At 40.5% G+C, this 12,500-nt stretch overlaps 1 protein-coding gene across 2 annotated transcripts in view; it reads left to right on the forward strand.

Moving 5' to 3' along the window:
• The first annotated feature begins 4,394 nt into the window (after window positions 1-4,394).
• LOC135112032 (beta-1,3-galactosyltransferase 5-like) overlaps window positions 4,395-12,500 on the forward strand; it is a 139,477-nt gene continuing 131,371 nt past the window's right edge. Inside the window, exon 1 of one of the 2 annotated variants that reach the window (XR_010274004.1) lies at window positions 4,395-4,569. The gene's annotated coding sequence lies outside the window, so the exon portion shown is untranslated. The remainder of the gene's footprint in view (window positions 4,570-12,500) is intronic. The other variant, XR_010274003.1, reaches the window with a different exon arrangement.

Consider the following 12,500-nt stretch of genomic DNA (forward strand, 5'->3'; position numbering starts at 1 on the left):
CACACACACACACACACACACACACACACACACACACACACACACACACACACACACACACACACACACACACACACACACACACACACACACACACACGCACACACACGCACGGTAAGCCATGCAAAATAAGCTGTTTGTGTTTTCCTTTCCTTTTCACTCATACTATTTCATTCTCTCTCTCTCTCTCTCTCTCTCTCTCTCTCTCTCTCTCTCTCTCTCTCTCTCTCTCTCTCTTGACGGCTTCCTCTCCAATTGAATCAAAAACTCTTTAAAAAAAAAGTAGAAAACCTGGAAAATTAAGAAAGATACATTGAGTACTGAATTAAAAACAGGTAAAAATTGAGAGATACAGATAAACATAGACAAAAATAAAATAACCATAGACAGAAATACAACATAGATAAATAGAAATACTTGCACAGGTAAAGATAGACAGAAATACAGGTAAAAATCAATACATACATTTAAAAATACACTGACACACACAAAAACGAGACGAACAGGTAAAGGTGAAGAGAGATGCAGGTAGAAGTGGTCAGGAATACAAAGCTGTACTGAAATATATGTACAGGTGAGCGTGGAAGCTTGTGTGGTAAGAGTGGTGGCGATGGTTTAGTAAGGTGTTCGAGACAGGGACGGGGAGGCGGCCAGACAGGTGAGGTAAGTAATGATGCTGCGGCGCTAACTCTGGCCACGCGGAGGGAGAAAAAAAAATGCTTCCTTGGTGTGAGAAAATAATGACACGTGGAGGAATTAATGAAATTTCTCTGTTTAAATGCGCGAAGCTTACTTGATGATTGTCGGAAGTATAGGAAGTAAATGAAAGAAATGTTGTGTATGGAATATGGAAGGTGAAAGGAAGGGAAATAAGAAAAGGGGGAAAGAAATTGTACTATAAACTTAAAGAAAAGCGATGAAAATGCAAAGACAATGAAATAATAATAAAAAAAAAACGAAACAAAAGAAAAACTTTGACGAAATAATAAAAAAAAAAAAATAAAAGAAAGAACATAACACAAAAACGTAATAAAACAATGAAAAACGAAGGTAAGACAATAAGAAAACGAAAAAAAAAAACGAAACTAAAAACACAATAATAATAAAAAAAACAGAACAAGTCATACAAAGAAAGCAAAACCATCCAGAGAGAGAGAGAGAGAGAGAGAGAGAGAGAGAGAGAGAGAGAGAGAGAGAGAGAGGGGAAGGGAAGAAGATGAGGGGAATTCGTGGTGAGAGGGAGGGAGAGAGGGAAGGGAGAGGGGTAAGAGGTTTGTTGTGTGGCGGTGAAGTTTACTGTTTCAGCTCTCACCAAAACAAACTGAGTGGGCGGGATGGGTGCAACCTGTCTGTCTGTGGTCCTCCTCTCACTCACTCTCACTCTCTCTCACGCCCCTCGCTCACCGCCCGCCCCCAAAATATACAAAAGGTGTTCTATATACCACATCGCTCCATCACGGCCTTCTCCTCCTCCTCCTCCTCCTCCTCCTCCTCCTCCTCCTCCTTCTCCTCCTTCTACTTTTCCTCCTCATTTGCTCTTAATATCTTACATGTCTTTAGATTACGAGTAGATAGTGGAGCTTATTGCAAACAGCTTCATACAACCTCCTCCTCCTCCTCCTCCTCCTCCTCCTCCTCCTCTTCCTGTATTGGTTTTCTGCTTTAATCGTTAGAAAATCCTGTTTATTACTTTTTGATTTTGATTAGAATGTCTTTTTTTTTATTTTCCAGTCTGGATATAAGAAGGAGGGTATTTTTTCATTGGTGTTGTCTTGTTATATGTAAAAGTTTGATGTTTGTTACTTTTCACTGTTTAAATGTAAAGAAAAGATGTTATTTGTACGTATACAGTTCAGAAATCAAGTAATTTTTTTTCATAAATATCACTTTATCACCAGAAAACTCACGATATTTGTTAATTTCACGCCTTTTACGCTAATTCTCTATAATCTTTACCCATTAAATGCAAAGAAAAATGTCGTTATGCGTCAAAAAGAAAAAAAAAGGCAAACAAACCTAAGTGGAATAAAGATGGGATGAAAATCAAATCTTGACTTAATCATTTCTTGTAGGATTTTATGATGGGCTTAAAATCGCTTCTACTTGAATCCTCCTTAAGTGAGTACTCGAAAGGTTAAAGGAACGTTTATTTACACTCGAAGGCACAGGCGCAGCTTGCTACTAATCGGCGGCACCACTTGGAGGAAGAGGAGGCGGAGGAAGAAGAGAAGAAGGAAGAAGAGAAGAAGGAGAAACATACGAATTCACTGATGCTGGAAGAGAAGGAGAAACATAGGAACTTAATAGAAGAAGAAGAAGAATAGGAAAGAAGAGGAAGAAGAAGGAAGAAGAAGAAGAAGAAGAAGAAGGACATTTGAACTTACTGATACTTGAAGAGGAGAAGACAGCTTAAACATAATTATAGAGGAGGAGGAAGAAGAGGAGGAGGAGGAGGAAGAGGAGGAGAAGGAGATAGGAGTAGATAAACTTACTAGCTATTATTATTATTATTATCATTATTATTATTATTATTATTATTATTATTATTATTATTATTATTATTATTATTATTATTATTACCACCACCACCACCATCATCGTCATCATCATCATCATCATCATCATCATCATCATCATCATCATCATCAACAACAACAACTTTTCTCCTTCAGCGCCTTCTCAGTAGGCAATTGATTCGAGCGCAGGGCTTCACAATTGCTGCCCTTCACCTCTTACTGTCCTATAATGTACTTCCAAACATAACATACAAGTCTGCTGCTGCTTGTTCTTCCTTTGTGCCCCTTTGTGTTCCTTTGCGTTATATAGGGCAGGGAAGAGGAAGAGGAAGAGGACACTAGTGGCGACTCTTGTAAATACGTGCTGGTGAGGTGCACTCTGAGACGGAGAGGCGTTTAGAAATAGGATCTGACACCTACTCCTCCTCCTCCTCCTCCTCCTCCTCCTCCTCCTCCTCCTCCTCCTCCTCCTGGTTAAGAGAGGGGCGGGAAGAAGCGTCAACTCAACTCTTCTGTGCGGGGCGGGAAGTTGTTGTGACGCGGTATTTGACAGTCCTCCCGCCTCCTCCCGCTCCTGTGTGCTATTTACGGGTGTTTTTCTGTTCTGTCCTTTCTGGTCGTCGTCTTCAAGTGATACGGGTGAGAAATGTTGATTTTTTCCTTATTGTTGCTTTGTTTTATTGATTCATAGTCTTGTTTTTTTTTTTAATCTTGTTTTTCTTGTACTTTTTATCGTTTCATTTTTTTGTTATTGAATTTTTGGCTGCCAGAGAGAGAGAGAGAGAGAGAGAGAGAGAGAGAGAGAGAGAGAGAGAGAGAGAGAGAGATTATTTATTTTCTCAATGTTTTGTCTCCACACACGTCACTAGGAGGTAATTTGAAGATGTCACGGCAGAAAGAACTCCCTATACCTCTCTCTCTCTCTCTCTCTCTCTCTCTCTCTCTCTCTCTCTCTCTCTCTCTCTCTCTCTCTCTCTCTCTCTCTCTCTTGTAACCTTGTACCTACATCCTTATCCTCTTTACGTATCCTGCTTATTTTGCTTTATCTCTATTATCACATTAATCCATTTGCTCAATCTACGTTATCTAAATTTACATCAGTTTCTTTAATTTTTACAAGATGGGAGCTTTTTTCGTTCTACTTTGCCTTATCATCTAATGTCTTATACACTCCTTGTCTTCCTTTGTACATTGTATTCTTCCGTGTTTTTTTTTTTTTTACTTACGAGGATAGAATTGTACTCCTTTGGTGCTCATTACTAAGCTTCATGTACTAATAAGTATTGCGAACTAAGGTCTATGTATTACTGCGCATGTGTGTTAGTATGTGCTTATGTGAATCTGATCTTATGTATCTATCCACCTTATCCATCGTGTCAGATTTGATTGACGAGGTAACAAGTGGAGGGGAGGCGGAGAGGAGGCAAGGTGACTGATGCACGATGACACACACACACACACACACACACACTACTGGCTTCTAAACATTCAACAAACATAATCTTTACTACAGTGGTGGTTTTCAGTATTATAAGATGAATATTTTTTTTTGTATATAAAGGGAAAGGAGAGATAGATAAAGGAGAAGAGCATACGATTGGAAGGGCAAAGGAAGTGACGAAAGGGAAGCGAAAGATGGGGAACGGGGAGAGACGGGGAAAGGTAGGGAGGGAGAGAGGGAGGCAGGGATCACGACAGGCCTCAATACATCCATACAAACTCACACACCTACAATATGATATTTTAATGAAGAGGCGAGAAGGAGACATGAAAGTGAGAAGCTGTTTTGGAGAGAATTAAAGGAAGTGACGTAACGGGGAGACATAGAAGGAGGAGGTAGTGGAGACTGAGGAGGGGGAGGCAGGAGATGAGACAGGAGTGGGAAGCGGGGAGAGTAGGGAGGGGGAGGTGGGAGGAGGACACAAGAGAGGGCTACCAATCTCTGCTGGACGACCGCGTGTGTGATCCTGCTAAGTGGGCTAAGTGTGCCGTCCCTTTAACATCGCGCCGTATCTTCTCTGCCCGGTGTCGTCCTTCGTCTGCAGTCTCCGTGGTGAGTGTTGAGTACCTGCAGGTCACTTCGAGATAGGCTATGTGGGTGTGAGCGGCAGATGTGAGGTGATATTTGAAGATTGTTTTGTGTCTTGGGGTGTCACGCAGTAGGCTAGCCCGCCATGGTGGTTGATGTGAGGGTGACGTGATTGATGTTACTCTGTGCTGGTTGCTTTTGTTAACTGGTGGAAAGATGAAAGGTGAAGATAAAAGACTGGAAAGATAAGAACAAGGTAAGCTACTTGAGATGATGAGACAGGAGGAGCTATTGAAAAGATGAAAGGCTAAGATAAATTTGTCGAAGTGTTCTGCAAGTTAGTTCCATAGTTCTGTTGTATTACGTTGTCTATATGTTGTATTGGTATAGTCACCTTGTGTCTTGTTGTCTGGGTTGAGGTACACGAGTGGATGAATCTGTAGAGTGGGGAATGGGGAGATAGGAGAGTGAAGGAGAGGAAGAGGTGATTGAAGGATTGGATTTGGAGCCATAACACCATTGCGAGGTTGGTTGACGGATGGATGGGTAGATGGATGAATGGGGGGATGGGGAGATGGGTGGACGCTACTGTATGTGTGTGTGTGCGTGTGTCTGTGTTAGGTGTATCCGTAACATATTTTTTATTTGTATACTGGGCTTTGTTATTGTTTATGTACTTTTTTTTGTATATGTAAGATCTAAGATGCATTTCAATAAGGCTGCTGCTCTTTTACAACCCCACCTCATTGTCCAGATTATAAGGACCTACAGTGAAGATCCTGAAAACATGAACGCGATGCTACAGTTAGGCGTCTCTTTCCTTCCTGCGTCTCTCTCCTTCCTGCTTTACACCCTCGAATAAGCAGAATTAATGTGAAGTATTGAAGGTTTTATGCAAGCACGCGCACGCCAGTCATAGTTCGCCGACCTTTTAATGAATATAACATTACCATTAGAATCTATACACCTTTCTCTTCCATTCTTGCTCTCAGATTACTCAAGTCATCTTACAAATACAGGCAAATGAAAGAACACACACACACACACACACACACACACACACACACACACACACACACACACACACACGTTATAGACCATCAAAGAGTTACGATAAAAGCCTGGAAAACATTATCAGTATCATCACACCTTTTACCTACAGTTTTTCTCTCATCAAATTACTAAAGCCACAGTTTACACAGAAATACACACACACACACACACACACACACACACACACACACACACTACGTAAAGTTACAGTTCATTTAGCAACCACGATAAAAGCTTCACAAACAACCAGAATTAAGGCACTTATTCTACTGTCTTTGCATTTCCTTATTAATTTAAAGTAACATTTTAGACTCGCACAAATTTAAAGGCCGTTTAATAATCACGACTGAAGCAACATGGACCTAAGTAGCACTATTATATACATCTTCTATCCACAATTGTTCATTTTCCTCTCAAATTAAGCGTAATTTACCCAACCATCCACCTACACACACACACACACACATTACACAATCCATTGATCATTTCCTCAACGGGATTCGAACCGCTTGAATCGCGCAGACCAGCCCCTCAGCGCACCTGCCCAAACACAGTAGCCAGACAAAGGCGGTAATCATTTCACCAACACTATTCGCGTGATTTACCCTATGGTACGTGCCGCAGGGGACTTCACGCTACTTCCCCGGGGTATCCTTGACTTCTGCCCTGGTGTGAGTGTTCAAAATAAGCATAACGACTTGGTGACGCACGAGGAGGGGGAAGAGGAAGAGGAGGTAGTGGTGGGGGTGGTATGACGTCATTGTCTGGTCTTGCTCGTTGAGGGAATTGGAAGAGGTTAATAGTAGCGCAATTTGTTTGTTTGTTTTTCCTGTTTGCGCATTTTCCCCTTTTCCTGTTTTAGCTGACCGCTGTTTTTTCTTTAAATTTTTTTTGGTGTGCTTTTTGTTACTTTTATTTCTCTGTCTTTCTCTTTTCTCGTCTTTATTTTTTTTTCTCTCGGGTTTTCTTTTCATTATTTTCGTTATTTATTTTTTTTATTATTGAACCACGTGTGCATGTCTGATTATTTCTCTCTCTCTCTCTCTCTCTCTCTCTCTCTCTCTCTCTCTCTCTCTCTCTCTCTCTCTCTCTCTGTTTCTAGTTCCGTGTCGCTCGTCTGTTTATTTATTTTATCCTTTGTATTTGTTTGTTGAGGTTGTTATGTACTTGTCGACCTTAATAGTCTGTTGGTGTGCTGCTGAGAGAGAGAGAGAGAGAGAGAGAGAGAGAGAGAGAGAGAGAGAGAGAGAGAATCGGGCTCGTGAAGCTTCGAAACCACCTGTTCATTATTTGTTGTGCTTCGTTTGTGGGGTTTATTGTTTGTCACATGATACTGTACTAGGGAGGGAAGGAGAGCTGGAGGGAGAGAGGGAGAGAGATGGAGGGCGGGAGGGAGAGGAGCGAGGGAGGGAAGAAGACGTAAAAGAGTGGTTTTGTTTAGTGAATGAAGTGCGAAGCTGGAGATGAAACAATTGAATCTTTCTTCTTCTAGTGGTGGTGGTGGTGGTGGTGTGTAGATGATAATGCTTCATTGTGCTGTATTCTGTATTTTAGGAAGCAGGGGTGATAGTTGTCACGTATGAGACTAGCGAAGTTTATACTATGGAGGTTGTTGCTTCGTTTTGGAGCGGCCCGGCCAGACCGTTAACGCTTTTCAAACGTTAATATCTCCGGAACTACGCGGCCGATCGTAACGAAATTAGGACCGTATGATAGCACAACTTTATCAATTTTGTATGATATAGCTTTTATCTCTTCTATTGGGCGAAGTCAATGGTTAACTTGCAAAATGTAGAAGGGTGTCGAAAAATGAGGTTTCGTCAGTTTCATGCAATTTTCAGCAACTTTTTTCGTCTCAAGAGCGGACACGCACCACTGAACGCACAATGAAATTTCCTATCCAACGGTATATACTCGTAGCACAGCCATTAAGCTCTCGTAAAGGTTTGAACTAGAGTGATTTGAATAGTAAGCAAGTTCTTGATGTGCGTGATGCTTACATTGTTCCATTACTGACATCTCCGCTCGTCGTTCTCCTTGTAGGTGTTATACTGGTAGTAATTAGTAGTTATTGTAATTGGTGGTGATGGTGGTTAATACAGTGATGGTGGTGATGGTGATTACTGTGGCTGTGGTGTTTGTGATGGTAATTGTCAAGTATATAAAATAAGGAGCAAGTAGTTAACGATTCAGTGGTGTTAGTGATGTTGGTTATAATAGTGATGGTGATGATGGTGGTTACAATAGTGATGATGGTGATGGTAGTTGCTGTGAGGTTAACGAGTCGTGAGGGAAGGAACAGACAGGAATGTGGAGAAGTGGAGGTAATGATGGAAGGGAAAGAAGAAAGAAGGGAAAAAGAAGGAGGAGGAGGGAAAGAGGAGGAGGAGGAGGTGTGTGGGGGGTCTAGACGGTAAGGCAGCAGGTGATTCTCCAGACACTAAACAACCCTTTTTTTTATGCCTCCTCATAACCTCCTCCTCCTCCTTCTCCTCCTCCTCCTCCTCCTCCTCCTTACTTTTCTTATCTTCTATCTGTCTGTCTATTATTCCCTTGGTTTTATGTTACGATAAGTCATTAAGCATAATTTAATATTGTCTCTCTCTCTCTCTCTCTCTCTCTCTCTCTCTCTCTCTCTCTCTCTCTCTCTCTCTCTCTCTCTCTCTCTCTCTCTCTCATTCAGCTCCCTCGTGTTTACAGCCACACGTGCCAGCAATACAGTGGTGTCAATGGTGCTCCTCACAGGTCGACACAGAGGTGCGTGTGGAGCGGCGTCCTGTTTACAATTTCGTTCTCTCGTGTTTACTTCGATCAGCTGACTGCCTCCCGCGTGCCAGTCTCCTGCGCTCGGAGGAAGACTGCTCTTGACTCATGCTGGCGCTGGTTGTGGTGGTGGTGGTGGTGAATGGGATGTATAGGGATGAATGGGAGATGTGGTGTGTTGGTGGTGTGTTAATTTGTGTTGGTGTGTGTTAGGTTGTGTGGGTGTGTGTTGGTTTGGGTGAGTTTGTGGTTGGTTTTTAAGTGTTAGATGGAAGTATTGTTTGTTTGTTTGTTTGTTTGTTTGTGTGTGTGTTGGTGTTTGTTTGTTTGTGGTGGTGTTGTTATGCGTTTTTCCTATTTCTTTTTCGTCTGTTTTTGTTTCTTCTTCTTCTTCTTCTCATAAACCCTTCTGCATATTCGTATATGTGTTCCCTATGTATTCCTCCCCTCTCCTCCTCCTCCTCCTCCTCTTCCTCCTCCTCCTCCTCCTCCTCCTCCTCCACCTCCAATAAATCATCTGATATCCGTTTCTCCCGTGTACTGCATTCATCATTCCTATGTATTTCTCTTCCTCCTCTTCCTCCTCCTCCTCATCTCCTCATCAGCCCGTCACGTCACCTCCCCTCGGGTGGTCCAGCTTCCCGCCAGGTGACGCCCTTTGCACTAAACAACTTTTTCTCCTTCCTTCTCCCCTTCAGCCACCTACTGCGTCAGCCCCTTCCCCTCGTCTCCCCTCACCTGCCGCCGCCCCTCTACTTCTGCTCTACCTTCTTTCTCTCTCTCTCTGTTCCTCTGTCTGTGCCTGTCTCTCTTTCCCTCTTTTTCCGCCTGCTCCCTTCTGTCTGTCTTTGTGTTTCTCTCTCTCTCTCTCTCTCCCTCCTCTCTCTCTCTCTCTCTCTCTCTCTCTCTCTCTCTCTCTCTCTCTCTCTCTCTCTCTCTCTCTGTTATGGTGTTTTTTGACAAATTTTACGGATAGTGACCCTTAATTTGTTTTCTCTCATTATTTTCATATTTCTTTTTTCCTCTTTCTCTCAAAATCTGTGGGTGTGTTTTGAGTATCAGGTTATTACGGAACTCTGAAAATATGGCGTCTATATTTTGCTTTCTCGTCTCCCTTTTTTTTTTTTTTTATTTTCTCTCTCTGTTTTAGTCGTCTTTTCTTTCCTCTCCTCTCCTTCTTATTCTCCTTCATTCTGGTTTTTAATTTTCTTTCTTCTTATCCTGTTTTAGTTACCTTTCCTTTTACATTTTTCTTCTCTCGTTCTCCTCCATTGTTTTTTTTTTAATTTTCTTTCTACTATTTCTCAGTTATTCCTTTCTCCTTATTCTCCTTCACTATTTTTTTATTATCTTGCCTTCTTACTCTGCTTTACTCTCCTTCCGTTTTATCTTTCTCCTCTTTCTCCTTCAATTTTGCTTTTGAATTCTCTTGTTTTTTTTTTCATTCTCTCTCTCTTTCTTATTTTATTTTAGCCTTTGCTTTTTTTCCTCTCCCCTCAGTCTCTCTCTGTTTTTAATTCTTTCTCGTCTTCTTATTCAGTTTTCTTTTATTTCTCTCATTCTCCTTCGCTGTCTTCAATTTCTCTTGCTTTTTTAATTCTTTCTTTTATTTTAGCCTTTCCTTTTATCCTCGTCTCCTCATTCTCCTTCACTCTTGCTTAAAATTTTCCTACTTTTTTTCATTCTTTTTCATTTTCTAGCCTTGACTTTTACTTCTCTCTCTCTCCTTCTCTTTCTCTCTCACTCTGCTTTCCTGTACGTCTGGGTTTGTTTACTACTTGTCGTTTTAGTATCCTGACCCAGTCCTTCCCTCTTCCCTTCCCTGAGTCACGGTGCACGTCATTCCTTAACTTAATACCCTCACACACACACACACACACACACACACACACACACTCTTCACTTATTTGTGTTTTCATTTTTTTTTCTTTTGGTTATGTAATTTTTTTTATGATTATGTACAGTAATTCTCTTTCTTTTTGTAAATGTATTTCTTCTTTTATTTGTTTTTGTCTTTGATCATGTTTGTTATTATTTGTATTCGTAACTATTCTGATTTACTTGTTCTTTATTATCATTATTATTATTATTGTTGTTTATTTCATATTTTTTCTTTTCTGTAAATGTTATGCCTCTATTCTTTGTCGTCAGGTTTATCTGCCTATTTGATTATATACTTATTTATTTATTTATTTTTATTCGTGGTCATTCTTATTTACTCGCATTTCTCAACGTTAATAATTCTACATTTCACAGATCTTAAAGACATCTCCCGTTCCCCCCTCTCTCTCTCTCTCTCTCTCTCTCTCTCTCTCTCTCTCTCTCTCTCTCTCTCTCTCTCTCTCTCTCTCTCTCTCTCCCCTCCCCTCCCCTCCCCTCCCCTCCCCTCCCCTCCTCCTCGTCCTCCTCCTCCTCCTCCTCCTCCTCCTCCTCCTCCTCCTCCTCTTCCTTCCTCCTCAAGCTGTCGTGTGATTGGTGTCGCCCTGTTGGTCTCCTCCATGCCTGGCGGTGTTGGCTGAGTGCTGTGTTGTCTCGCATTTATTGCCTCCTTAAGGTTCCTGCCTGATTAGTAGGCTCATAATTTGTGCTCTTGTTGCTTTTTGCTTTGTTTTGATTAGTTTTCTTTCTTGGTACAGTTTTGTGGTTACTTTATTCTGGACTTCATTTTTTATTTACTTTTTTTTAATGATTTTATATTAGTATATTCTAATTTTTTCTATTTATTTATTTTTTTCTTTATAAATGCTTTTGATCAATATTTTTGTGTTGGTGTTTTGTTTTGTTAAGATTTATATTTTCGTTTGAGTTAATTGTCATCTGAATCTGTTTTTATTTTCTTGTGATTAGTATTTTTTTGTTTTTTTATGAGCTTAGCCTTCAATCTGATTATTTGCATATTCTACTTGTCGACTATTTATTATGGAACTAAAAGCTAGTTTAGTGCGCCGGCTGAGCGTTGGTGTGGTTCTCGTATGATTAGCGTGCAGAGCGTGTCAGAGTGCCGTGTGTTTATTGCTGCAGGTCACCAATTGATTCGTGTCTCTGTGTCTCGTGTTCTCAGGCGCTTCGGCTTCTCATGATGACTTGTTTTCAAAGGCCACAGAGGGGATAAGTCAAGCTCGCATTGGCGTTTTTTCCCATTATTGATGTAAAATCCTTGTTAAATCACTAAAAGATCATGAAAATAATCGTAAGTCTTAAGTCCATAGTGATAAATCGAATTCTCATGAGCGTTTTGTTCTCATTAATGGTGTGGAATCCTTGTTAAATCACTAATAGATCATGAAAATAATGTTATATATCCCGTTTTAAGTCCCATTAAACTCCAGTGCCTTGTGAATCCATTGATATGCCTTTAATCAGTGAATGAATGAACCATTTTATCCATCAGTTAGTCAGTCAGGCAATCATTCAACTACCATGTTATCTGTTGGCTTACTTTCCTTCGTGTTAGTTTATATTTTGTCTTTTCTCCTTTCGTGCAGTGAGACATGTTGCTTAAAATCGGATTAATTATGGAAACTCTGCTAGATAATCCATTTTCCTCAGTTTCCGGCATCAACTATAGGATAAGAAGTGAGAGTTAGAATCTGTTTCCTGTAGATTACGGAAACTATACTGATTACTATAAATTATGGAGACAATATACCAGGTTATCCATTTTTCCTGACTTACAGCGTCATGTCATCGATAGAGTTAGAAGTTAGAATTAGTTTCCTGTAATTGCTGCTTTATATTTGGTCTTTTTCTCTTCATATTTAGCCTTTATATTCCTTCTTTATATTTGACGTCTTTTACTTTTTATATATAACGTCTTTTCTGTTTATATTTAGCTTCTTTTTCCCTTAAATTATTTAGTTTCCTGTAATTGCTGCTTTATATTTGGTCTTTTTCTCTTCATATTTAGCTTTTATATTACTTCTTTACATTTAACGTCTTTTACTTTTTACATTTAACGTTTTTCCTCTTTATATTTAGGTTATTTTCCCCTTTATATTCAGCGCCTCTTCCTCCCCGTGCAAGGAGTCACAGGGTGGGCAGGGACCGGCACTCACTCCCGGGGGAGGATATTAAAACAAATATTAATACTCGTACCAAACCCTCACACTGGTCTCAGATTTACCCCAAGGAATGCTCTC

This window comes from Scylla paramamosain, chromosome 23 (assembly GCF_035594125.1).
Source record: "Scylla paramamosain isolate STU-SP2022 chromosome 23, ASM3559412v1, whole genome shotgun sequence".
NCBI classification, from domain to species: Eukaryota; Metazoa; Arthropoda; class Malacostraca; order Decapoda; family Portunidae; genus Scylla; species Scylla paramamosain.